Consider the following 27,072-nt stretch of genomic DNA (forward strand, 5'->3'; position numbering starts at 1 on the left):
TGTGGAGTGCTACTGTTCAAGAAATGGAGGAAATATTGTTGGTAATTTAAGTCGTAAGAACATAAGACCCCCTTTGATTAGACCAAATGTCTTTCTAGTCAACATCCTGTTTCCCCACTGCGACCAGCCGGTTTGTTACCAATGGGAAGCCCACAAGCCATAGCTGTCAACTTTTCCCTTTTCTTGCGAGGAATCCTATTTGGAATAAGGGAATTTCCCTTAAGAAAGGGAAAACGTTGACAGCTATGCCCCAAGCATTGAATCTGGAATTAGAAATGCAGCAAGTCAATGTGGTCATTTATTTATTTTAAAAAGGGGTTTCAGTAGGTCAGCTTTCAAATGAGTAAAACAACAATATCGCCTTAAAAAAATCTTTACTGGAAATCTTGCTTGAAAGACAGAAATATTCTATAGCCCTCTAGGAATTAATGCTTGTGATACATAAGTACACATAAAGTGAAATGGAATTGCTGAGATTTATTTATTTTTATCAATATTATTCATATTACTCTTTGGGCAAAAAACAAAACTAAACTAAAACTGATTTATTATTATTATTATTATTATTATTATTATTATTAAAAACTGTTTTGAAAGCAGACACTTTTCCTATTAACCCCATGCCCCCCACAAAAGCTCTACAGGATGGGGGGAAAGTCTCTCTGGATTTGAAAGCTTTTGCCCATTACAGCCCTGAATGAACTTCTATGGTTGAAGGCTGAAACTCTGACAATAGTATTTTTAGAGTGGAAACTTTGACAGGCCCTTTCTATTAAAAGTGCCAGCACACTTTCATAGAATTCTTGTGCTTTCCCCAGCTTATGACATTAATGCACTATTGTCAAGCTCTTCAGATGTGAAGTCAAGTAGACAGGCTCTTGTCAGATGAGACTCTTCACTTGAGAGATCATCCAAGGACAAGGCATCCCGGTCCCTACCTGCCCAGATAAGATTTTTAATTTGAAAACCATACAGTGGTTCCTTACCCAGAATGATCTAAAGGTCATTCAGAAGCCAAGCACTTGATTCTTTCTCTCTCTCTCATTCCTGATGCAACTTTGAACTGGTCAATAGACTGATCATGTTGAAAACAGGGTTATGCAAGCAAACAAGGAAATACGGTGTCCATGTGTCAAGGGTCTTTCTTCACAAGTACCAGCTACAAAATCTGCAATATAGTTAACAAATCATAGTAATTCTATCTATCTATCATCTATCTATCTATCTATCTATCTATCTATCTATCTATCTATCATCTATCCTGTTTTAAACACTGCTTTGGGATTTATGGGCCATGGAGAGCTATAAAGAGCCTTATTTATATTGAGTTGTTTATATTAATAACAGAACAAAAATATGAAACTAGATTTCCACATTCTGCCTCGATTTCAACATTGAATCTGTTATTGTATTCAGAAGCACTGTTACAATGTGGTATATAGCAAAACAGCTGTCCCAGGAGGCAGATTATGAGAGCCATTAAGGATGATGGGATGGGAGGCAGACAGGCAAGATTTAGGCAGCCATGCTGAGCAAGTTTACTGGGAGCCAGTCACATTGAACCAAATGGAATGTTTTTCCGAGTAAACCCTGCTTAGTAAACTACTGGGAAATTCTCCAGCATGAACCTCGTTGAAGTAAACAAGGAGCTGTGCAGCTCATTTGAACAAGGTTTATATATTCGAATTACCTGGCAGATTATGTCTCATGTTTGCAAGTGGAAGAACGGTACTCCATTTTGCTTTCGTGCCTCAGACACTGAGAAGTATCTGGGCAACCTTGAATCGTGATTATAACATTTCTGGAGACTAGAGCATGGAGAAAACAAGATTTGCTTCAGGTGAGATCTATACTGTGCCTGGCTGACAGGGTAGCAGGAAGGAAGCTTGTATTTCCCCCCGCATTTCAATTCCCATTCACTAATCAAGTCCAGTATATCAAAAAGTAAGTCAAAACTTGTCTGCTTTGAAACAGGCTGTGAATCAGTCACAGATACATTTTTAAAGGCATTTAAACTAAGCTAAATCCGGAGTACTGGTGATTAATTTGTTCTTAAAAAGTTCTTGCCCTGAAACCTTTAACGGCTGCCATTTAAAACATTCTTGTGTCCAAAACATGCTTCATAATGCTTACAACTTATAATCAAGCTGACCTGGTGTACAAGCAATTAGTCAGTCAAAACCCTGGTTCATTTTCTGAATGCACACAGCTCTTCCTTTGCGGAGCAGTGTTCGGTTTGGATGAACAAATGTTTTGCCAAGGGCTGCCTAGAATTCAGAAATGACCTTAATTGAATATGCTGTAGGTGTGCCCAAATTCACAGCATTATTAATGGAATGATCCCCTCTGGTCCTCTTAGTCCTGTGACCTCAGCTTTAATCCATATTTCACTGAAGTTGCATATGCCAAAAAAATTGGCACATTTTCTCTGTGACCTGGCACTGATAAATCACAGGTCTTATGTTGTCTCTGTTTCAGTTCTTGGGGAGATTTGGGAGAATCCATTATGAAAATGTTTTTCATGTGCACACTTCTTTGTCTTACACCGCAATCCCCTAAATGATAACCGGGAGAGTAAATCAGCTGCCAGCAAGGGAAGATTTGCCTTCATCACAGTCTGAGCCAATTTCAGTTGCTTCTGTAAAGTCTCTCTGAACTACAATGAATCCAGCCAATCATCTTTTCCCTCTGCCTTCCTTCTCTGTGAGGTCACAATGAAGCTTGACCAACAATGCTGCCAGGCAGCTTATATAACCACACTTGTTGGCGAAATATGGTCATTCCTCACTGAGCCCTTGAAGTATCTGGACAGCGTAAGGTAATTGTTTCTGGTTTTACATATACATATGTTAGGATTTTAGTGGGGTTAAGAAGACATGTTTGTCCTGATATTGCAGCTGCCTTTACATTGCCTTTTCTACAGTATTATTTCAGACTTGATAATGCTAATAATTTAAGCTGTAATTTTATAGCCACTTATCTGGCCGAAGATCCCATTGAAAGTGCACTGTGAATCAGTTATTTGGACAAAGCCAGAAAAGATATAATTCAATTCAACATCATGTAAATATAAATGCATATCAGTATCTCGGGGGGAAAGTAGCATGTTTCAGCCAAAAGAACAATCCTGAAAAGTAGGTGGTGGGTTTGCCATGCGAATGTAAAATCTGAATTTTTCAAAATCATCACCACATTAGAATTGTCTGCCTTCCATTTGTCTTCTACATGATCAACCTTGTTGATCAAGATGTTGATCAAGACAACAAGATGTTCTCCTTGTTAGTGTGAGAGAAGCTGTAAAGTGAAACATAGCAGCGATTAAAAATACTCACAGCTGTAAAGACAGAAGAAGAGCTGGCTGGATCAGACCAATGACCCATCTAGGCCAACAAACATCCTGTTTTCCCAGTGGACAACTGTGGGAAGCCTGGAAGCAGGACCTGAACTCAACAGCACTCCACCCACTTGTGATTCCCAATAGCTGCCATTCAGGGGCATTTCGCCTCTGACAGAGGCAGCTTGGCTCCCAAGTCCCATGAATCTAGTTGGAAACATGGTGCTCTGTGACATGCTTATTTATTCCAAAATATTTATTTGCTGCCTTTGAAAGTAAACTCTTCCAAGGTGGTTTACAATAAGACACAGAAAAACAATTTAAAAACTCATAAAAATAAAATACCAATAAAACAGGGAGGCCACCCAAAATCACTAAAATAGAATCAACGCCAACAAAAATGGAGGCTAACAATTACTATATAAAAAAACCACCTTGAGGACAAAGTCCAACACTAAACACATCAGGCAAAGTCCACAAAACAAAGTGAGTCTTTACACCCAGACACATTCTCTCTCTCTCTCTCTCTCTCTCTCTCTCTCTCTCTCTCTCTCTGGTCTGAGCCTCCCTGCAAAACAAATTTCATTCAGAAGGCATTTGATTTCATGGCAATGTCACGCTGTCTGAAGAGCAAATTTTGAGTCATAGATTCGAAGCAAGAAACCATTGTCTCATATACACATCCTAAGGCTGAATGTTCCCTCCACTTGCCTATCCCTCTATTTTCTACCTTTTTTGTAATTCTTTTTTAAACTCAAGGTGTCTCCGATCCAAAATCTAGTGATATCCATACATCGTAAATATCTAATATATTGCTTTGTAAAGAAAGTTAGTGGTGTACGAAGTGATTTGTTTAGAATACAGTGGCACCTCGGGTTACATACGCTTCAGGTTACATACACTTCAGGTTACATACTCTGCTAACCCAGAAATAGTGCTTCAGGTTAAGAACTTTGCTTCAGGATGAGAACAGAAATCGTGCTCCGGTGGCGCAGCGGCAGCAGGAGGCCCCATTAGCTAAAGTGGTGCTTCAGGTTAAGAACATTTTCAGGTTAGGTACGGACCTCCAGAATGAATTAAATACTTAACCCGAGGTACCACTGTACTTATATCATGCATTACAGCTCCCAGTGGCTGTAATTCAGTTGAGAGCTGCCCAGAGTGGCTGGGGAGACCCAGTTAGATGGGGGGGTATTATTATTATTATTATTATTATTATTATTATTATTATTATTATTTCTAAGTAGCTTACAAAAGATACTCATAATTATTCAAGGTGGTTTCAGTGCAAGTTGAAAGAAAAGTATATGGTACAATTCACTTCATCTCATTCCTGGAACAACACCTCCGTTTTTCCTAATGACCGAAAGGGTGTGTCCGTTCATCCTTTTATATGGCACAAAAGTGCAAATATTCCTGTAGACCAGCCTTTCTTAACCTGTGGGTCCCCAGATGTTGTTGAACTACAACTCCCATCACCCCTAGCTAGCAAGGCCAGAGAGCTGAGGGATGATGGGAGTTGTAGTCCAACAACATCTGGGGACCCACAGGTTGAGAACCGCTGCTGCAGACACATTATATGCAAATACAAATTCAAGACATGCACCCTATTTGTACATGGAAGCAGCTTGTGCATACCTGTGTCCCCTGCTTTCTCCATCAGAAACTGCATCCACAGAAATGAGCATTCACAAAAGAGGCATTCAGTGGAGGCCACATTAAACTTGGCAACATAAGAAGATGCCTTACACTGGTTCAGGGCATTGGTCCATCTAGTTCAGTATTGTCTGTTCTGACTGGCAGTGACTGTTTAAAGTTGTATACAAGTGTTTCTCCCAATCCTACCTGAATATCATGGGGATTTTATTTATTTATGTTTTGGCCGATTAATATTCGGCAGCATTTAAAAATGTGTCTGTGGGAAGGGGTGGGTGGGTTGTTTTGCTGTTCTGTTTTAATTACTTACTTGTTTCTAATCTTGTATTTTGTTCTGTGAACTGCCCAGAGATCTTGTGATGAAGGGCTGTATGTAAATCGAATAAATAAATAATAATAAACATATCTTGTTAAAAGTTTCACAGCGAATTGATGTGAAGAGAAAAGGAAAGGGAAAGAAGGAAAAAATACATAGAAACAAAAGAAAGCAGAGGAAAACAACATCTAAATGACAATAAAATATGATTAAGGTTACAAAACTATGTAGTATATATGCAAGCAGATGAGCTTATTATTTCCCTCAGGTATAGATCTATCCGTTGATCAAAGGGGGCCATATTTTTAACCTTCCAATGTATTAATATTGATCTTTTTGCAGATGGAAGGGCGCGGAGAAGCCATTTACAATGACCGATTGTTAAGTACCACATATTAGGTATATAATTTAAGATGATGTTATGAAATGTTTAATTCTTTTCCCACAATAGTATTGTTACATTCTAGTATTACCCTTCCCCCCAAATGCTAACACCAAACATAGCATAAACATAATGTCTCAAAGAAGCGTTTTCCTTATTAAATCTCCAACAACGTTTTGTCATGCATAGACCATTTTTATAGAATAGCGATGAAGTCTAGTGCAGGAGTTTTTCCCAGTCCTTACCTAGCAATTATGGGGATTTAACCCAAAACCTTTTTGCATGCAGAGCCGATGTACTGCTACTGAAAAAGGGGACGTGGGTGGCTCTGTGGTCTAAACCGCTGAGCCTCTTAGGCTTGCTGATCGGAAGGTTGGTGGTCTGAATCCCTGCGATGGGGTGAGCTCCCATTGCTCTGTCCCAGCTCCTGCCAACCTAGCAGTTCAAAAGCAAACCAGCGCAAATAGATAAATAGGTACCGCTCCGGTGGGAAGGTAAACAGTGTTTCCATGCGCTGCTCTGGTTCGCCAGAAGCGGCTTAGTCATGCTGGCCACATGACCCGGAAAACTGTCTGTGGACAAACAACGGCTCCCCCGGCCTGAAAGCAAGATGAGTGCTGCAACCCCATAGCCTTTGACTGGACTTAACTGTCCAGGGATCCTTTACCTTTACCTTACTGCTACTGAACTATGGCATTTTCCAAAAGGATGGAAGGAAGTGTACAATATAGATAGAGATGTGTATCTTCCCCAGCCACTGACTCTGGCTATGTGCACATGGTTATGTGTGACAGATTGCTTGAACATATGAGTCAGACTAATAAATGATCCTTTAATGTGCAATTCACATTAAGGCTGATAGCACAACCAGTAAGAGAACATCAAACGCATAATTGCAATCAGATGACACAATCCAGAGTTGTTGTTTTTTTAAAAAATTAAATATATTAAAAAAAAAATAATTTTATAAGTTGTGTTTCTTTGTTTCTCAATTTTATCTGTTTACATAGTTTTGTATGCATTGTGGTATTTTATGCATTGTGACTTGCAGTTATTTTTATTGATCACAGTTTAGAAATTATTTATTGTAATTGTTAAGAGTGAGTTTCTGTTTAATTATTTTTTGCCAATGTTTCAAGAGTTAATTTTGTTGTGTTCTATTCTATTCTAATAGATTATTGAATATTGCTTAATTTGATAATAGTCATCTCATTATAAAGTTATATTTTAATAGGACTTTCTGTATTGGATCAGATTATTATAAGGCATGCTTTGTGTATAGTTTGCTGCTGTAAGCCACTTTGTGTATAGTAATAGAGAAAGGCAGCATACAAATTAAAATAGAAATGTAAAAAATGAAATAAAAGAGAGGCAAAGGTAAGCACTTTTAAACACCATCAGTTTAAATAGTTGGGGGGGGGGCATGTTCTTAAATTGAACATGTCTTAAAATTACTTAACACAAGTTGGATCATCTCTGAGGTCCTTTGCTATGGAAAAACATAGCCAAGACTGCTAGGCAAATTTGGACATTAGCAAAAGGTGTACACAGGTTGCAGCACATCACAAATCAAACTGTCAGGGCATGAATGCAAGAGCAGACATTATAAATTAAAAACTAAATTTGCGCTTCAGAAGCCATCAAGAGAGGTCAGGATAAAAGAGGTTAGACCAATAAACCAAAAAGCTTGTTGTACATGAAGGACGAAATGCAACATAAAAAATATGTTTTGTTGTTCTACAGAAGCAAATTAACTTTTAATTGAGATAACTAGACAAACGAGCCGAGTTGCTTATCATCAGACGTCGCACACTTGGTCATTGAGAATCTTGGCAAACAACAGGAAGAGTCTGAGTTGAAAACAAACCATGGCTAGCTCTTGCTTTATTGCACAGGTGGCAAATTAAAGGAATCTGCCAATCCAGTGTGGTGAGTCAGTGTGTCAAATTGATTAACTGGATTAAGGGTGGGGAAACTCTGGTCTGCCAGGGGTTCTACTTTGCCCGCTGCCCATGTCATTTCCCCCAAACTATATCCCCAACTGTCCATCAACTAGACAATTGGCTGGAGGAACATGCACAACCCTTACCTTTGTGGATTTGGTGGCATTCCAGTTGCACAGAAGGAAGGTGTCTCTACAGTGTGAGAGCCAGTGTAGTGTAGTGGTTAAGAGCGGTAGACTCATAATCTGGTGAACCGGGTTCGTTTCTCCGCTCCTCCACATGCAGCTGCTGGGTGACCTTGAGCTAGTCACACTTCTTTGAAGTCTCTCAGCTCCACTCACCTCACAGTGTTTGTTGTGGGGAAGGGAAAAGAGAATGTTAGCCGCTTTGAGACTCCTTCGGGTAGTGATAAAGCGGGATATCAAATCCAAACTCCTCCTCCTCCTCCTCCTCCTCCTCCTCCTCCTCCTCCTCCTCTTCTTCTTCTTCATCATCATCACACTCAGAGCCCTTCAAATTTCTATCAGGGCAAGCAAGAGGCAGCATCAAAGTTCAGGAACACAACCCCAGCCTTGAGTAAGATGAGGACCTCAGTCAGTTAGAGGCACGGCCTGGGGAGAAAAGATGTGGCCTGGCAAGGGGAGATTCCTGAGGGCCAAATGAAGACGTGTGGAGGCCAGCATTTGGCCATCCAGAACTGAGGTTACCCAACCCCTGGTTTAAACCATATACATCTTCTTTCAGGGTGTTGGGGCAATTATTCAAAGTTCACATCCCATGTTTTGCCAGAAGGGTTTCCTTTGCTGTCCTTATAAGCAAGTCACATGATGATACAGTGCTTTAAAGATTAGAGGCATCAATTGTGTGTCAAGGCCCCGAGCCCTCCCCATTTGTTGAATAATAACACATGGACACAGTATTTTAGGTTAATGGGCAAATAAAGGCCACAACATTATTGGTTACAGAATGGGAGTGGTATTGGCTTAGGCATTGGAATTGAACCCACTATATGAGACTCTTGCCTGCCATGCAGGTAGTCTCGTAATGGTCAACCACCAGTAGGGGGAGCCCTGTTGATGTACATCAACTAAGAGCTTCCCCAGGGTCCCTGATGGGGTCATGGCATGGCCCTAGCCCCTACCTGGGCTTCAGACAAGATCCACACCCCCAGATCCCTTTAACGGACTACCCTTAAAGCGGAGGGACCTGTGATGGCCTCAACCTCTCCTCCCAAGAACCAGGTTTTACTAACGCCTAACTACCAAATCTTATAAAAGTTGTGACAATTGCTACGAGGTAGGTGAAAACCAAATGGCTGATGCCAATTGGGAAAATTCCTATCAGGCCCCCTCAATGGGCGACGAGCTGAGGTCCATAGCAAGGCCAGAATGTTGAACAAATGAAAAAAGGGCGGGAGATCCACGGAAGCAGGGACAGGAAGGGAGATCCCCTGGCCACGTGTCAGTTTAAATATGCTAAGCCATGCCCCCCAGCCAACTGGATTGGTTGCCAGGGGCCGTGACGTGGCCAGGACTCCTCTCATGACACAGGGGCTTAGCCACGCCCCCGCTTTGTATGGGGAGACTACGTGGCCTGCCCGCAACACCGTCCCACAAGGAACTGGAGCGGCCTTGTCTTAGGATTTGTAAAACACAGGTCTTTAAATATGGTCCATATTTCAGTGTGCACAAGATGGTATGATTACCATCAGTGTCATTGGTGAGAGCAGATAAGCAACTAGGATTGGGTTGGCTGGTTGAAATCTTACTTTTTCTGCCATAAACTTACTAATTGATGTTAGGTCAGCCCCATTCATGCATTACTTGCTCTCATGCTCCTCTTCAGATGTCTAAACTCAATGTGCAGAAGTCAATGACAGGACTTGCCCAGACACGCAATGTTGGATGAAGCAGGTAGTGCAGTCCCAGCCTTCATGTTGAAGAGGAGCTAACTCTAAGCCTCAGCTTTCCTTCTGCAGCACAGGACTAAGAAGACCAATATTTGCAGCCAGGACACCTGGGGGAGTTGGGGAAGAGAACTCACAATCTTTGCTCATAATTTCTTCTTTGCTGCTGCTTCTTTCCCCTGAGAGCAGAGATGAAGAAGACTATTGTGAACCACCTTTTAAAAGAATTCAGCTCCAAAATCCCAGGCTCAATTGTGAGCCATTGCCCATCATGGGAAAGGGACATCAAAACTACGCAACAAATACAGACCTTCCTTACAGGTTTACTGTGATAGTGTATGTGAATACTGCATGTGTAGGATATAAAATCTGCAGTTGCAAGAGTTGCGAGTGAAAATCAGAAACCGACAAGCTCAGAGCTCAAACTCTTTTTTTTTTTAATAAAATGATATTTATTAAGCATTTTAAAGTTACAGAAAAAACAAAGAAAAAAAAGAAAAAAAAGGGAAAAGCAAACAACAGTCAAACAATACAAATCAATAAAAATAAACAAAAACAAAAACAAAACACATCAAAATCCAAAAAACAAAAGTAAACCACAAACATTTAAAAACAGATCCAATATTCCCAAATCCTTAACTGTCATTGCCTTATTTCATCGACCTCCTCACACCTCCCTTTTTTGTATTCCAGTTATTAATTATAACAGCAAATCCTTCCCATTTTTCATAATATTCTGTCATTAAATTACCTTAATCTATTTTAACCTTATCTTACTATAAAAGACCCTAGAACTTAAAACTTAAATCTTATTTATACCAATTTCTCATAACCATAACATATTCTTGCATAGTTCTTTTGAACATTTCTGCTAAAGCCAAATAGTTTCATTCCAACATTTTTCTAATACTCATTAATTTTACAAAACAATCCTAAATAATTTTTTTTTTAAAACTTTCTTCCAATCTTCATCCAGCTTCTCTTCCTCCTGGTCCCGGGTTTTGTCAGTCCTTTCTGTCCCATCCATCTAGTTCATTAACCTGGTAACCTTATATCCGAGGCCCTTAAGTCTCTTCCATGTCCCTTCCGCAGATCTTCTTCATATTTATACCTGTACTTTACTTTGTCTCCTGGTCCTTTCACTTGTGGAAACTCCAACTTGACAGTATTTTTGTCCCTTCTCGACAGATCAGCCCCTTTTCCATAATCCACACTGAACTCCATATGGTATTTAAAAGCATGTTTCAAAGTCCCTCCAAAGTTGAGGACCCCCACAACCCGAAACTCCTCACGGCCCATTGCCAGACTTGAAAAGTCAAGACATCCCTGCATAGGGGGGTCTATCCAGCCCCCCATCTCCAAGCCCAACAAAACTCTATCTCTCCAGATCTGGCTTTTTCCAAGTTCATTTGTCAAATCCAACAACTCATGTTCCTGCTGGGCCGCAGCTCCCTCCATCTCTGCCACCCGAGGTCCAGCAACAACCTCCTCCCTCATCTGATCTGTCAGAGCACACTCCTGAGTTGATTCCTGGGTGGGCTATATATAGATACCCACTACCTGTCCAAAATTTCTAATTGCAACAGTCATCAAATCCGTCTTCTCATGTAACTGTTCCAATAAAGCACTTGTCTTACAGAAAGCACGCACTAGAGCCTCTGAATACATTGTTATGCAAGGTCAGAAGTCTGTTCCTATGATCTTAATCTGTTTGCAGCTGCGAAGCTCCCCAGTTCAAGTTTAATAACAGTTTCACAAGCTCCCTCTAGGGGAAGAACTTCTATTTGTATCAATCTCTTTTCTTTTTCTTTTTTTTTAACAACAGATCTAACAACAAAATTCCCTTTTTCAGATATTTTGTCAGTATTTGTTCCTTTAAAATGCGAAAGAGAACAATGGAGTCACTATGTTTCTCTTCTTTTAACTATCTGTCAAAAGCATTTGTCTATAGTCAATGAACTTCCCAAAAACGTCTGTCCTGACATCCCGCTCCCAGGTTCAAGACGGTGGAAAATTACTTTTCTTTACACTCTCTCCTGCAAGTTTAAACCATCCGGAAAAAATCCCCCCTCTTCTCCTGCTTCCGAAGGGGGTTCAGTAGTTTTAAATGATGAAAGTTGATCCTTTACAAATGATTTCCTGAACTCTAGTTTGCCATGTCTTTGCTTTAATCAATCTAAAAGAAACGGAAGGCTGACTTCCTGTTTAGACCTTCCCGCTTCAGTGCCCAATTAAGAAGAATTTCCTAATCCAATTTTCCCTTCTACTCACAGATCGTTGTTTAAAGTCCAATTGTCCAAATTTGATCTGCCACGGGTAGTTATTTTTGTAACCAAATTGTCCCAGGAAAAAGGTAGCGCTCTCCGGTAACGGCTGTGTGGCTTCGCTCCCCGGAAGAAGCAGTTGACTCTCAGCACCGCGCCACTAGCCCCTCTTTGCTCCGGAGCCCGTAGTTGGGTTCCTTTACGGATTGGGGGGGGCGCAAAAGGTGCCCGCCGAGTCCCATGGTCACAGGCTTCCTCCGCCTGTGATTTTTTGAAGGGTCCCCGCTTCGCCGTAGCAGAACAGACCCGTTTTCCGTGGAGCCAGTCCCTCCGGATCAGAGGGAGTCCGCCATTACCGATGGCGCCACCCTGGAAGTCTTAACTACTACACCGCAGTAAGTATCAACAGTTAATACATGATCTGTGACTTTCTAGGTTTGGTTGTGAAATAGCTTGCAAATATGGAACAGATTTTACAGATGCAATTTGAGTTCTTACACTGTTTTAGCACAAACTGCCTGGATACACACACACACACACACACACACACACACACCCCTCCACGTGTGGAAGCCAATTTCTGCACACAGGACCAAGTTCTGTGGATCATGGCCATGACCTTCAAATCACTTACTCTTATTTGCAATATGAAATGTGTTATAATGAAAAATGCAAATTACATTCCTGTTTACAAGACAATATTAACCTTTCTAACAAAAATCTTTTAATTTATGATAATTGTACACTCTTATTTCTGAATTTATTCCAGGAGAAAGTGTCTAATTAATATGCTGCAGTTCAATATTTGACTTCTGTCACCTCTCTGGAACATGTAATTAGAAAGTCTCAAACTATCTAATTATAGTCACTGCATTGATCAGTGTTGTGTAATCCACATCTTTATTTGTAATGAAAATAACTCTTTAGAAAGGAAAAGAAAGGGGGGGAAAGTTATCCCCCCAGAAAAAAGGAAAATAACATTCTAACATAGAGAAAGTTGCTATGAAGCTCTGGCTTCATGCATTGCCTTCTCATTCAGTAAATACTAGACTAAATATTTATTTATAGAGAATTAGGAAACAGCAGTCACAAACCAAAGATAAACTGTAACGAGTGATGGCCTTTTCTCTAGAACCTGAGAGGCCAGCAGTGCTACTTATTTCAAATTTCCCAGGGACAAGAGGTCATGTGAGCTGAGCATTGCTTTGACAAATACGAACAGGAACTGTTCTCCTTATTTTTTATTCTCTATTACAAAAATATATCCTCTTGTATATTAATAAAACAGGATGGATAAAAAGTTAAAGTAAGTAACAATGGATAAAGTCAAATTATAATTAATTGGTTAATTTCCCTTTCCACAGTTCCAATCAGTCTGCGAGCAAGGTCACTGAGGTGATGCTGTCTCCAGCAGAGGCTACAAGGTATTACCACCAAATATATAATCTCTCAAAACATATCCTTGGAAATGGAACCCTTAAAAAAAAAAGTTTCACTGGTCACTGGATACAAAATGGTTCCCTCTGGCTTTCTTTGAAGACTTATTTTCTCTGTTAAATGATGAAATACAAGGTGGGCAAACATCACAAATGGTCTCTGCTGAAGAATTGCAAAGAAAAGGGAAAAGGAGGTAGGCATTGCTGCTCTCTGCATAGTCCTCTGTGGTCAGCAATGAAACTAGTCAAGCAAATACAATTGGCTTGCATCGCTGCTACAAACAATATACAATTAATGACACTCTTTTTTACATTGTTTTAACATTTCCTTTACATTGAAATGTATCTAAATTAGGTAAGCTATGTAAATAGTTGAGCAAGTTACTTTAAATAGCACACAGTGAGATAAAGAACATAATAATTGCAGTTCAGAAACCGAAATGCAGTGGAATGGAAACAGTCCTGATTATGACAAATACAAGCCAGAATGAAAATCACTGCCTTCGTACATCCCTAGGCCACAACAGGACCTTCAGGACTGATGAACTGCTGCTTTTCCACAGTCAACTGTAAATGGAATTAAAATGGAGGTTCCAGAAGGGCACTTAAAATAGCACTATTCTGTCCAGCAACACATAGAATCGTAGATTTGTTGGAAGAGTCCACAAGGCTTATCTAGTTCAACCCCCACCAAGATCCAAGTAAGTCCTAGCTCCTTCCTAATACTAAGAAAAAAGCTGCTTTCTTACCTGCTCAGCTTGGCCCGAATGATGTTGAATTACTCCTTTATTGCCCCTTATATAGCCAGGTTTGGTCTCCCGTCTTCAGTTTTAAGAAACAACACTTTTGTTATAACACGAAGAAAAGATAAAACAAATATTGGAAAGAAATTAGTAATTTAACATCACAGCCATAAAAGACTTGATAGTGTTTGGACTTCCTACAGGTCTTTAAAACGAAATCCACAGGAGAATACAACGGAAAACACCAGACTGGAATTCTCTGATGATGACATTGCAGGAACAGCCTGTAAAAAGTGGAGGAAATGGATAGCAATTCCAGAACAGTGTGGAAGCAGGAAATACCCTGTATATTTTGGGGGAGAAATAAATTGGTGGCTACCATCTCCGTCTCCAAAGGTGGTGAACAACAAAATGAAAAGAAAAGAAACGTAACAAGAACAAATGAATAACAAAATGAATGTGATTTTAATGAACAAATGACAAAATAAAAGCAGTCCTTAATAACAAAAAATAAACGAATGCAGAAAGAACAAAAATCTTACACACCTTAGAACACCTGAGAATTGCAGAATTGCTGTGGCAAGAGCAAGATTTGGGTGCACAAACTAGATTTGACTTGGCTCCTTAAAGTTTTCAATATAGTTTAGTGGCAAAGTAGTCTGTTTACACTGCAAGAGACAAAATAATAATAAACAAATGGTTGAACAACATCATCACCCAATGACCCTTCTAAGCTCCCCATGGTCAATATGGTTCATCAGAGGACTCTGGCAAGTGAACAAGGAGAAACCAGGGAGAGGGATTTATCCTTGAATGGCACAAGGGCAAACAAATGTCCCTTGCTTTCCCTCTGCAGTGATAAGAGGAAGCAGGGTAGACTTCTACTCTGCAGCTATTAATACAGTGCAATCATGGCCAACTGAGCCTTTCAACACAGTGTTATTTCCTGATCAAACCCGACAGTGTAATGCAAGCAGAGAACCTGAGTACACTGGCTTCAGGGAGAATCTCTCATCCTACACTGCAGAATCAATCAGCTTCATGGCGCAGGAGCTTATTCAAACGGAACTCTCTTAAACTACACCGAGAACTATTGTTATGCATGCCCCACTTCCCAGAGCATAGACAAGTTCCAGGAGCAGCAGCTTCTTGGGCTTCATCCCCTTGAGAAGAAGAAATCCATGGATACTCTCAGTGCAATCCTATACCGGTATACAGTGGTACCTCGGGTTAAGAACTTAATTCATTCTGGAGGTCTGTTCTTAACCTGAAACCATTCTTAACCTGAAGCACCACTTTAGCTAATGGGGCCTCCCGCTGCTGCCAGAGCATGATTTCTGTTCTCATCCTGAAGCAAAGTTCTTAACCCGAGGTACTATTTCTGGGTTAGCGGAGTCTGTAACCTGAAGCGTATGTAACCTGAAGCGTCTGTAACCCGAGGTACCACCGAGGTACCAGAAGTTAGGCCCAATGAGTTGAATGGGGTTACTCCCGGTAAGTGGCTAGAAGACTGCAATTCTAAGCTGCTTAATATTTTTGTTTCATTGCAGATTTACAGGTTGGGCACAGGTGATGCCAGGCAGTCTAGCGATTCAACCAACAGCAAATGCACTGCCCTCTGGGGAAGAGGGAATCCAGATGCTTAAAGCTGCCTTAGGTGGCAGAGGAATGGTTTTGCCGTATACTCCCTCTTTCCCCCAAGTTCTGATGGATTGCATATTTCTGGAAATTGCATGCTATTTCTAAGCCATTGGCTCCCATGAAGACACATTTCCCTCACTGCTGAGGCATTAGCCAACAATTTCCTTATCACAGTAGTAGTAGTAGTAGTAGTAGTAGTAGTAGTAGTAATTATTTTATTTCTACCCCAACACATATAAAAACATAATAAAACATCAAACATTAAAAACGTCCAAATACAGGGCTGCCTTCAGTTGTCTTCTAAAAGGTGTGTAGTTCTTTATCTCCTTGGCATCTGATGGGAAGGTGTTGTACAAGGGGGGTGCCACTACTGAGAAGGCCCTCTGCCTGGTTCCCTGTAAATTCACTCCTTGTTGTGAGGGAACTGCCAGAAGGCCCTTGGAGCTGGACCTCAACGTCCGGGCTGAACAATTGGGGTGGAAATGCTCCTTCAGGCCAAAGCCATTTAGGGCTTTAAAGGTCAGCCCCAACACTTTGAATTGTGCTCGGAAACGTACTGGGAGCTAGTGTAGATCCTTTAGGAGCAGAGCTATATGGTTCCGGCAGCCAGTCCCTGTCACCAGTCTAGCTGCTGCGTTCTGTATTAGTTGTATTTTCTGACTCATCCGAAGGCATGGCCAGAGCTGGCTGGTTGCTTCAAATAATAACAGTATTAACTGCCCTGAAATCCCTGTCTATATCTTTAGGTTCATGTATGCTTCCATGTAGATTGGACCAAGTTAAGAGTTCTGTGTGCTGGTGACAAGCTGCATAATTGACAGAAGGCGGAAACCAGAAAAAATGTATCTTAAAGGTATGTTATAGGTACGGAGGGAAGGAGAGTGAGAGAGTAAGAGCAAGGAGAAAATAGACATTTGGAGTTCAAAAAAGGATCTCAACTTTGATCTAAGAAGATACGATGAGGCTTGCTGGATCAGACCAAAGGCTTATCTAGTCAAGGAAGCTGTTTCTCACACAGGTCAACCAGATGCCAGATCTATGAAGCCATTCATACTCCACACTACCAATGTGTTTGTCTGTTAGCCACAATGGTGCAACACCTGTGCTTCCTGCAATAAACATGTAATAGGGGAAGAGCAGGACCGTCTTAAGCATATGCGGCGCCAGGGTGCAAAGATCCGCCCGGCACCCCCCCCCCCAGCTTGCCCAGAGTTGTTGACCTTTTTCCTGGCTGGCCGCCTCAACAGCAACAGAGGAGCCCGAGGCGGCAGTGGCAGCAGAGCAAGACTGGGGCTGGGTGCCTGGGGCTGGGTGGGCAAGCAGAACCCAGCACAACAACAGTCGAGCCTGAGGCTCATGTGAGCAGTGCGCCAATCCCAAGTGCGCAGAAGGGCAGAGCCGGCTGGCTGCCTCAGCGCCTCACTCGCCCGCAGCAGAAGAGCTGCGGTGCCCCGATGGGCTCTGCTCCGCTTGGCAGCAGCTGTTGGCTCTTCCCAATCCCCGGACTCTCGGCCTGGCACCCCTGAGAGCCCGGCACCCCGCACCACTAGCGTCTATGGGTAAGGCAGCCCTGAGGAAGAGTTGATATCATTTCCACTAGGGAATTAGAGCCATCCATGGGCAGGAAGGATATGTCTGTACAGTGGTACCTCGGGTTAAGAACTTAATTCGTTCTGGAGGTCTGTTCTTAACTTGAAACTGTTCTTAACCTGAAGCACCACTTTAGCTAATGGGGCCTCCCACTGCCACTGCATGATTTATGTTCTCACCCTGAAGCAAAGTTCTTAACCTGAGGTACTATTTCTGGGTTAGCGGAGTCTGTAACCTGAAGCATCTGTAACCTGAGGTACCACTGTATATCTGAGACAAGCTGTTCCATTTCTCTCCCCTCCCTCTCCCTGCCACCCCATCTTCTCTCTTTTTCTGTCACCCCTTCTCTTTTTTTCTCTTTCTGTGAGTCGCACAGGATGAGTCCGGGAGCTGCAGATTTCCACCCACTATCCTACACAGCAACACATACACTTCTTCTTCTTTGGCGATCACTCATAGCCAAGTAAGATTGTCTTCCATGAACACGGTCTTAACAGTGAGTCCGTAAGTGACTGCGGAGGCCAGTTCTGGATCCACACATCCTTCCACAGTGGGGACATAGGTTTCTGGGCAGGAGGGTTTGCCAAATGTGCCTTCCTCTTAGCATGTTTCTCCCTTTCGTCCTGAGTTCCAGCATCTTCAAAGGCTGTTCTCCAATTGGAACGCTTGCAGGCCAGTGTTTCCCAGTTGTCTGTGCTTATGCTACATTTTTTAAGATTTGTCTTCAAATCTCTTTCATTGACCACCAGCATTATGCTTTCCACTTTTAAGTTCGGAATAGAGTAGTTGCTTTGGAAGATGATAATCAGGCATGTTGAAGAATCATTGCTTTGACACTGGTGATCTTTGCTTCTTCCAGTGCACTGGCATTAGTTCACCTGTCTTCCCAAGTGAAGTGTAAATTTTTTAGGAGACACCATTGATGGAATCTTTTGAGAAATTGAAGACGGCGTTCGTAAGTGGTCTGTGTTTCAGAAGCATACAGTAAGGTTGTTAGTACAACAAACATTTTGATTTTCCTATAAATGTCCTGGTCCTCAAACACTCTGCACTTCAATCGGGAGAAAGCTGTACCTGCAGAGCTCAGGTGATGCTGCATTTCAGCATCAATGTCAGCCCTTCTGGAAAGATAACTGCCCAGGTAGGAGAAGTGATTGACACTTTCCAACGTCGCACCATTGAGTTGGATTTGTGGCGCTGCAGAGTGGTTTTTTGTGCTTGTTGGTGCAACACTTTGGTTTGATTTCCAACCAGCAACACACACTACGGAGACCCTAACAACAACCTGTTTATATCTGTCCATTGTGCATTTCCGCTTGTGTGTGTTTCCTGTTGGAAACAGGGGCGCAGTTGCAGAAAACACATAATTGCTGCGTGCAATTTGAAGTGGGTTTCAGAAGACAGAAAATCCAGCTTGGTTGCTAATGTAGAGAGACAGTTGGCTATATACCTAGGAGTTAAATAAGCCATTGGTATTTGAAAAGCCTTGAGTGTATAATTCATTTCAGAATGAATTCCAGCATATATGGCAGGAAGCCTGTTCGGAGACTGTTCACAGTATGTCTGTCCTTAAGCAGCATTATCAGTCTTTCATTTTTATGAGCTATACAAATTTACAGAGTTCAAACTTCTATCTTTTATGAGCGGAATAGAGTAGGAGATGAGCCATGCTGCACGACACCTTCCTAAGCAGGAAGATTATGATGGATGAGCAGAACACAATACCTCCTAGTAAAACAGTGAAATGGCAAAATGGCTCTCAAGAGTCCTTTTCTAGGATTCCAAAGAAACTATTTCATGAAACCTGGAGGGTGGGGAGGAGGTAGAAAGGAAAGACGAATGAAAAATTCAGACGATGGGGGCAAATTCAAACCAGCAGTTGTGTAGTAGATGAATTGCCGCGAGGTGACTCTTTCCTTCAATCCTGAGATGGAATAATGGTCTTGAGGAAGTACTTTGCTGCAGGGAAGCGACTAATATCTATGTTTTTGATTGCCACAACCCACATGGCATGTTTGCAAGACTGGATATATGTCCGGAATAAAACGCCAAGTTTCCAAGCAGTTATAAAGGACACACATGGACATTGGTGGGAGTGTACAGGAGATGGTGCAACTAAATCGATGGCACAGAATTGGGAAGGCTCAACGTTATGAGCAATAAATAGGTGTGTCGGCACTTTGATGAGGAACAAGGAAAAGCCACAGGGAGGGAGAGCAATCGTAACAGCCTGGCTCCCAGTGAAATAGCAAGCCAGCGAATTATTTGAATTGGAAACAACGTACACATGTGCTGCATTGTCAGCTGATGTGAAAAATTAGCCACAGTTTTGGAACCAGTGTGGTATAGTGGTTAGACTGTCAGGCTAAGATATGGGAGACCAGGGTTCAAATCCCTACAAGGGCACAAAGCTCACTTTGGGCCAGTCGTTGCCTCTGTCAGAAATCCTTGTCTGAAACCCTGAAAAAACAAGGTTGGCTACTGCAGACAATACTGAGAAAGGATGGGCCAGTGGTCTGACTGGATAAGGCAGCTTCCTATGTTCCTATTAGATTAGCCTTGAAGACTATTTTAAAATAGTTTTAAAAAGCAGAAAAGATTAAGACCTCTAGCCTCATCCAGTTTGGGAGTAATTTACAATCTTTCAAAAGGCAGAACATGGTGAAATATGAAAAGCACGCAATTAAAGCTTACATAAAACATTTATATTTTACAGTGACACACCATCAAATCAGAAAACCCATGTGCCAGGAGGGGGAAGGGAAATGTAAAGGATTACGATGAAAACTGCACAAGAGGGTTCATACAGAAGATCACAGAAAATGGTTGCATTGTAGATGTGAGCAAAAAGATGAAATGTTACCTTCATTGCAGGGGGTTGGACTAGATGGCCCCGGGGAGCTTTTCCGACTCTAAAATTCTATGATTCTATGAATTACTTTAGAATTATATTTTGTCTTAACTTTTTTTGCTATGATTAGGTAATGGAAAAGATTTGCATTGCTATGTCTTGGGATTGCAGCTATAATAGATCCATCAGAAATGATGAAGTGCCTGGAGTCACAGTGGATGATTTGAATGGGAAAGCTGGTCTGATTCCATCGTTCTTTGTCCAAAAGATACTAAGGGGCTATAAAGGGAAGATTAGACAAATTCAAGGATGACGAGTCTCTCAGTGGCTATGCAGAGCATCTGTGTTCAAAGACAGTTCACCAGAGCTGGGGGAAACAATCGGGGAGGGCTGCTTCTTTCATGTCCTGCTCATCAGCTTCTCTGGGGCATCAGGCTATACATACAGTGTTAGGAACAAAGTTCAGGACCACAGAAGACTCGGTGAAGCAGAGCAGGTCTGACATTATAGTGTACATTTCTTCAAAACATTTAACACGGCACATTGTAATTGGCGGAACATCACAACCGGGATTGTGGGGGATCTGCCACCCCATAATGTGGTTGTACCCCAACTCCCATTAACCCTAGCCAGCATGGCCAATGGTCAAGTACAATGAGAGATACAGTCCAATAACACCAGATGGCATGCAAATTCCCCATCTCTGTCTTACAGCATTCTCCCAATTCTGTAAGCAGCCATTCCACCTGGTGAGATGGTATGGTCCACCCAATCAGCTTGACTGGGATCACTGCCATTTGGCGCCTCCTCTCCTCAAACTGTCTTCCCCAATGGTCATTCCACTTGGTCATTCCACTTCTGAATAATTAGTGCCTGAATATTAATAGTTCCCTCCTTCCTGATCCCCTTTCCCCCTTTTGTATTGTGCAAATTGTGTTGTGACTGTGCAGGCAGGGGCTGTTTTCTTTGTAAATCTTTGTACAGTGCCTAGAAAACTTTAGGTGCTTTCTAACCAATGACAATAATTTGCAGATGAAGATCACTAGAATGTCTTTATTGTGCGCTTCAATTACCCAGCTTGCAAGTTATATGCTGATGTAATACTCTTGATTATTGTCTTTTCCTCCAGTCTCTTTCTGCCTGTATCGTGGCTCCAGTCACATTAGTCATTCCCATACTGCACGGAACTGACACATGCTTTCTGTCTTATGTGCATTTTTGTGAAAATAACCAGGCGGTTTCCTGTGTGTTCAGTAGGTGCTCTAAGTTCCTTTAAGGGAAGAACAAGGTATTTGTGTAAACAAAACTGCAGCTGGCTAATTGGCATATACTCTTCTCTTTCTCTCTTAATAAAATAAATCTGTTTCTCCCTGGACAAGAAAAATTAGGGTGTGTTTATCAGATGCTGATCTACATATGCAAATGTGCTGTACACATAATGCTGCAATTTCTTTAGAATCTTTAATTTCAGGCTGGGACAAGTCAAACATTTCTTGTGTTTATGGGTGCTAGGTGGAAGCACCTAATCTTTACGAACAAAGGCTCACTTCAGTGGACTTTTTCTTTTTAAAAATATTTCAAATCTTCAGGAAAAAAATACAAATCCGGGCCCATACAGGCATTGACTAGGCTGAGGGGAGACTTCCTTTGCTTTGATTCAGCATCTTGCACCTACAATCCCTTCTCTGGGTTCCTAATATACCAGCTGAGCTCATATCCTGTTTTCATACGTCTTGCTCCAAGCCAAGAAAATGTGGTGCTCTTATTCTCTGCTTATGTACTTTGAGCATTATGCAGCTGGGTGCTTCTCTGGGAATACTGCATGCTTTAGATTTACTGGTCTCATCTACTGCTCATGTTGCATATTTACAAAATCAAAGCATCCTGCAGAGCTTCATAAGAAGAGGCCAGAATTTCCCAGAGTTCCTTAATAACATTTTCTTTTCATTATGGCTGGGAAGGTGATGCTATTAAACTTTCCAAAGTGGCACAGGATTTAAAGTTTCAGAATTCCCATAAGTGTTCTACCTTTAGAGTTATAAAAAGCTACTTGTGAGGCCATGAAGTATTTGAGGTCTTATAAAATTTCATAGGCCACCTAGGAGTTGGTTGAAAAGAAATTTTCAAAACATTTACGTAAAATGAAAAAGCTTTGACTAGGTTACTTCTGCCCTTGTGACAAAAATATCTGTGGCTAATATACAGCTCTTGCCACAACCCAGTTAAGCTGATGTTGTAAAAACTGGTCCCAAGTAGCAACTCTGTACATAGGCAAATGTTTCCTATCCTGAGCAAGTACTGTTGAAAGGAATGGGATGTCCAAAAATCTGGTAAGATTTGAACTGACTTGGCTTCAAAAGATTCTGCATACCTGTCCTGTAATTCAGAAAAGCACCATTGGATCTTGATGCCTACCCCTACTTCCGTAGAATAGGAAAAAAGAGCTGTTGTCCAAGTCCCTCGTGTGGAGGTTGTCTTGCTCAAGTCCTGCTGAAAGGGATGGGAACTCCCATTCATTTCAACAGCACAGCAGTGCCTGGAGTGGATGAGCTCTGGGAATGAAGACGTCACCCCCACTGACAAATAGGAGGGACACCCAACATCTTTACCAATAAGGATGCATGGGCACCTCTTGGTCAGCAGGCATACACCTGCGTAGCTGTGGACCAATCAGTACTGTCCAATGCAAGTGGTTGATGACCTGCAGCACACAGGACACTGCTGGAAAGTCGACATACGTGTGTCTGGAGGATGCTTCTTTTATGCACCTATCATCTTGTGATACCCACTGGTAAAGGCATTAATGCCCAGTCCACCTTGGTCACTTTATGCGGCAATGATGGCATCTCACTTCCCAATGCACTGTATCCCTAGCTGCCACGGCATTTCGATAGTCCTCCCAAGCAATATGGTAAAAGGTGAAGGAACCCCTGGATGGTTAAGTCCAGTCAAAGGTGACTAACGGGTTGCGGCACTCATCTCACTTTCAAGCCAAGAGATCTGGCGTTTGTCCACAGACAGCTTTCAGGGTCATGTGGCCAGCATGACTAAACCGCTTCTGGCACAATGGAACACCATGATGGAAACCAGAGCACACAGAAACACAGTTTACCTTCCCACTGCAGTGGTACCTATTTATCTACTTGCACGGGTGTGCTTTTGAACTGCTAGGTTGGCAGGAGCTGGGACTGAGCAACAGGAACTCACCCATCACAGGGATTTGAACCGCCGACCTTCTGATCAGCAAGCCCAAGAGGCGCATACCTGTGTATGGAACCTGTATGGAATGGAATATTCAGTTTCACATCTCCTAAGAGAACTACCAGACCATTTTCTACAGGGGCACCTTGCTCTCTCCCTTCAGAGAACGATGCCTCATGTACTTCATGCTGAAGATTATTCTTGTGAAAAAAGGGACAGAATTAAAAAACAGCTTAAAAAATGATGATACAGAGAACTAAAGACTAGATCTGTAGTAAAGCATAACCTTTACATGTAGAAGGTCCCAGGTTTAATCCCTGACATCTCCAAGTGGGGATGGGCATGTTTGAAACCCAGGTAGCGTAGACGATGGGTTCTCAAACTGTGGTCCTTGAGCTTCCTTTAGAACCTCTGTTGTGTGTCTGCAAATAAGCCATTGCACGCCACCCCAATGACCCCAAGATTCCAGAGGTTCCATGTGTTTTCCCAGGAACTGTGGTCCTTGAGCTTCCTTTAGAACCTCTGTTGTGTGTCTGCAAATAAGCCATTGCACGCCACCCCAATGACCCCAAGATTCCAGAGGTTCCATGTGTTTTCCCAGGGTTTGGCTTCCTTGGAATGGGGGATGGCAGAGATTGTGGTGTCTTTACGATACATGGTTTATTTACACATATATACAACCTGAGCCTATGATGGAGGGGTTCATGGTGTCAACACCCCAGAAGGTCTTTCTCCTTCCATAGTCACAGCCTTGGATTCAAACAGAAATCAAGCATGGCTCTCAATCTCTGGCTTCTGCCTCCTTTTTTTCTTCTAGCCTAGCTTACCCATGCTCAGCTCTGGCCTGTGTCTTTCTCACTACCAGCCAGGTGAGGGAGAGGCACAGAGCAACTTTCAGACTAACGACCATGCTTAGGCCCATTACCAAGATGCTGGTCTGGCTACTTCAACAATTGAATCCTGCAAATTCACAACTATACAATTAGAACTCATATAGAATCTAGCACAGCACATTACAGTGATTCCACTGGTGGAGCCAGAGGTGAGATTAGCAGTTTTTTTGCAGGACCTGGGGAAAACACAGTAGGAGGCCTGGCTTCGGGACCCAGCATTAAGGATGGGGCTGCTTCCATTCGTAGAGCTCACTGCAAAAACTTCCTGTTCACCTAAAATGTTCAGCTTTGAGGAAAAGGCTGAGGGTGGGGTGTGGGGAGAGAAAGGAAGTTGGCCTTTGCTTCTTTGGCAACCAAACTGAAAAAATAAAACCCTACAACCCAAACAAAGTGGTTGGCAAGCTTACAAGCTAGCAACAGCTGAACTTTGCTGATAAGATTTTCTTTTGATTTCTTATAATTGTTTCCATCAAGCCAATCTCCTGATTAACTTACTCTCTTTCTATACTTGATGCATCACTAAGATTAGCACCCCTAATTTGCTCCTTACCAGAACAGATTTCAGTTGGAGAACTATAACCTGTCCTTCGCGATTCTGAATGTGGCGTAAAACATTCTGAATAAAGTTTGGATGAGGAATGATGGAGCAGGTTTGCTAGTCATCTTTTTATTCCTCTCACTGAAGAGGCATCATCCTGAGACGGGAAGAGGTAAATAACACAATAGTTCTTTGGGAAACCAAAATGTCAACCATCATTAATAATCCATACTTTAAAAAGTGCATCTGGTTTGCAGCACATTGTATACAGTGTTATTAATCCTCTTTCTCACACACTGTAGCCATTGTACAATAGGATAGCAATGTTTACTTGAGGGAATCTTTGTTTTGAATCTTCGGCGTATCTCCTATTGTTCTGGGAACATCATGAGCTGGAAAGGGTGGATAAAGGCTCCACTGTGCATCTTTCTCAGTAAATAAAATATGCAGGATGTTCATACCGTTTAAAAGGAGATGGAGCATATCTCTGTACTTAATTGCACTGGCTGTATTAAAATATTTTTTCCTATGGCTCATTAGTAAAGCAATGTCTTAATATTAAGTAGAGAACAAAGTGCTTATTGGCTTTATATAATGGGAGAGACTATGTAGATCACATTGAAATTGCCGGATTACACCTGATAACTTTTAAAGCCTAGCTGTTGCCTGTACACTTGAGAGAATATAGGAGGATAGGAAGGCATATTGGCCTTAGACGCAGTCACATACAGGACACCATTAAGATGCAACTGATGCTGTAGCCCACCCCAAATCCTGGGAAACATCCAGGTAGAATGAGGCCCATGGGGTGGGCTCCAGCAATCATTCAAAAGTCTGAAAAGGTTTTGTGTGCTACAGACATAGGGAGTATTCTGACTGATCCACAAGACTGCTGTTTCAGAATCCCTTACCATGCATTGAAGCCCCTCCACACATACTATTGTGTGCATGTAAGTTCTCATCAAACTTTTAAACAGGTATGTGTAGGTTGGTAGTGGAATCTGCCCACCATGATTTCTATTCATTCTTCCTGAAGTGAATGCCTGAAAAGTTCTAATAGCTTCGATTTTATAGTTAGGAATGAGATACGCTAGGACTTTCTCCCAGGAGGAAATGATATGTATAACAGCAATTACCTGCTGCGACTGGTAATCCTGTTCCCACAGCTGGCGGAAATTAACACTCTACTCTGGCCTACAGCATGGAGAAATTGCACTCTGCTATCGCTATCGCCTTCCCCTGCCCTACCCCAAGATAACTTGTTGGGCTTTGGGGACAAGGAAAGGGCAAGTTAGTTGGGCTCCACTTTGTGAACATTTGACTTTAATATTGTCCAAACGTCTTCCAAGTATTGGAATTGAAGATTCGCAAAAGCCCAAGCCATTGAAAGTGTGTTATATGAATGGTCACAAAGGCTTGGCAGGTGCTCAGACATCACCAAAGTGGCACCCCTCTTCCTTACATAATGCTGGTGACATGAGTCACTGCAGTGTGGCTCTTTCCTGAGTTGTAAAGGCAATGCGAGCAAAGCTCCTTACCTCTCTCGCCCTGACCTAGCCACTGTGATCCACGCGACGGTCACCTCCAGACTGGATTATTGTAATTCGCTCTACGTGGGGCTGGCCTTTAGACTGACCCAGAAACTCCAGTGGGTGCAGAATACCGCAGCGAGACTCCTTGCGGGGTCCTCGCTGCGAGATCACATTCACCCGGTGCTATACCAGCTGCACTAACTCCCAGTGGAGTATAAAGGTAAAGGTACCCCTGACCATTAGGTTCAGTCGTGACCGACTCTGGGGTTGTGGTGCTCATCTCGTTCTATGGGCCAAGGGAGCCGGCGTACAGCTTCCGGGTCATATGGCCGCATGACTAAGCCGCTTCTGGCGAACCAGAGCAGCGCACGGAAACGCCGTTTACCTTCCCGCCGGAGCGGTACCTATTTATCTACTTGCACTTTGACCTGCTTTCGAACTGTTAGGTTGGCAGGAGCTGGGACTGAGCAACAGGAACTCACCCTGTTGTAAGGATTCGAACCGCCAACCTTCTGATCTACAAGTCCTAGGCTCTGTGGTTTAACCCACAGCGCCACCTGTGTCCCAGTGGAGTATAGGATCAGGTTTAAGGTGCTGGTTTTAACCTTCAAAGCCCTATATGGCCTAGGACCCTCGTACCTACAGGACCGCCTCTCCTGGTATGTACCACAGAGGAACTTACGGTCTTCAAACAAAAACATCTTGAAGGTCCCAGGCCACAGAGAGGTTAGGCTGGCCTCAACCAGAGCCAGGGCTTTTTCGGCTGTAGCTCCGATCTGGTGGAATGCTCTGTCACAAGAGACTAGGGCCCTGCGGGACTTGACATCTTTTCGCAGGGCCTGCAAG

The 27,072-nt window shown here is 42.4% G+C and overlaps 2 long non-coding RNA genes across 3 annotated transcripts; both read left to right on the forward strand.

Moving 5' to 3' along the window:
- The first annotated feature begins 2,766 nt into the window (after nt 1–2,766).
- Nucleotides 2,767–9,961, forward strand: LOC308484941. The gene is made up of 4 exons (XR_013990196.1): nt 2,767–2,818; nt 5,649–5,705; nt 7,432–7,617; nt 9,477–9,961. It is a non-coding gene; the product is annotated as an uncharacterized lncRNA (long non-coding RNA).
- A 2,213-nt stretch (nt 9,962–12,174) lies between these two features.
- Nucleotides 12,175–23,749, forward strand: LOC308484952. Of its 2 annotated transcripts, none has more exons than XR_013990210.1 (4): nt 12,175–12,196; nt 13,166–13,225; nt 16,368–18,200; nt 19,928–23,749. It is a non-coding gene; the product is annotated as an uncharacterized lncRNA (long non-coding RNA). The 2 variants fall into 2 exon arrangements; XR_013990211.1 differs by lacking the exons at nt 16,368–18,200; nt 19,928–23,749 and adding exons at nt 13,755–13,938; nt 14,184–14,513.
- Nucleotides 23,750–27,072: the final 3,323 nt, after the last annotated feature.

This window comes from Podarcis pityusensis (genome assembly GCF_964106645.2).
Source record: "Podarcis pityusensis genome assembly, chromosome: 9".
NCBI classification, from domain to species: Eukaryota; Metazoa; Chordata; class Lepidosauria; order Squamata; family Lacertidae; genus Podarcis; species Podarcis pityusensis.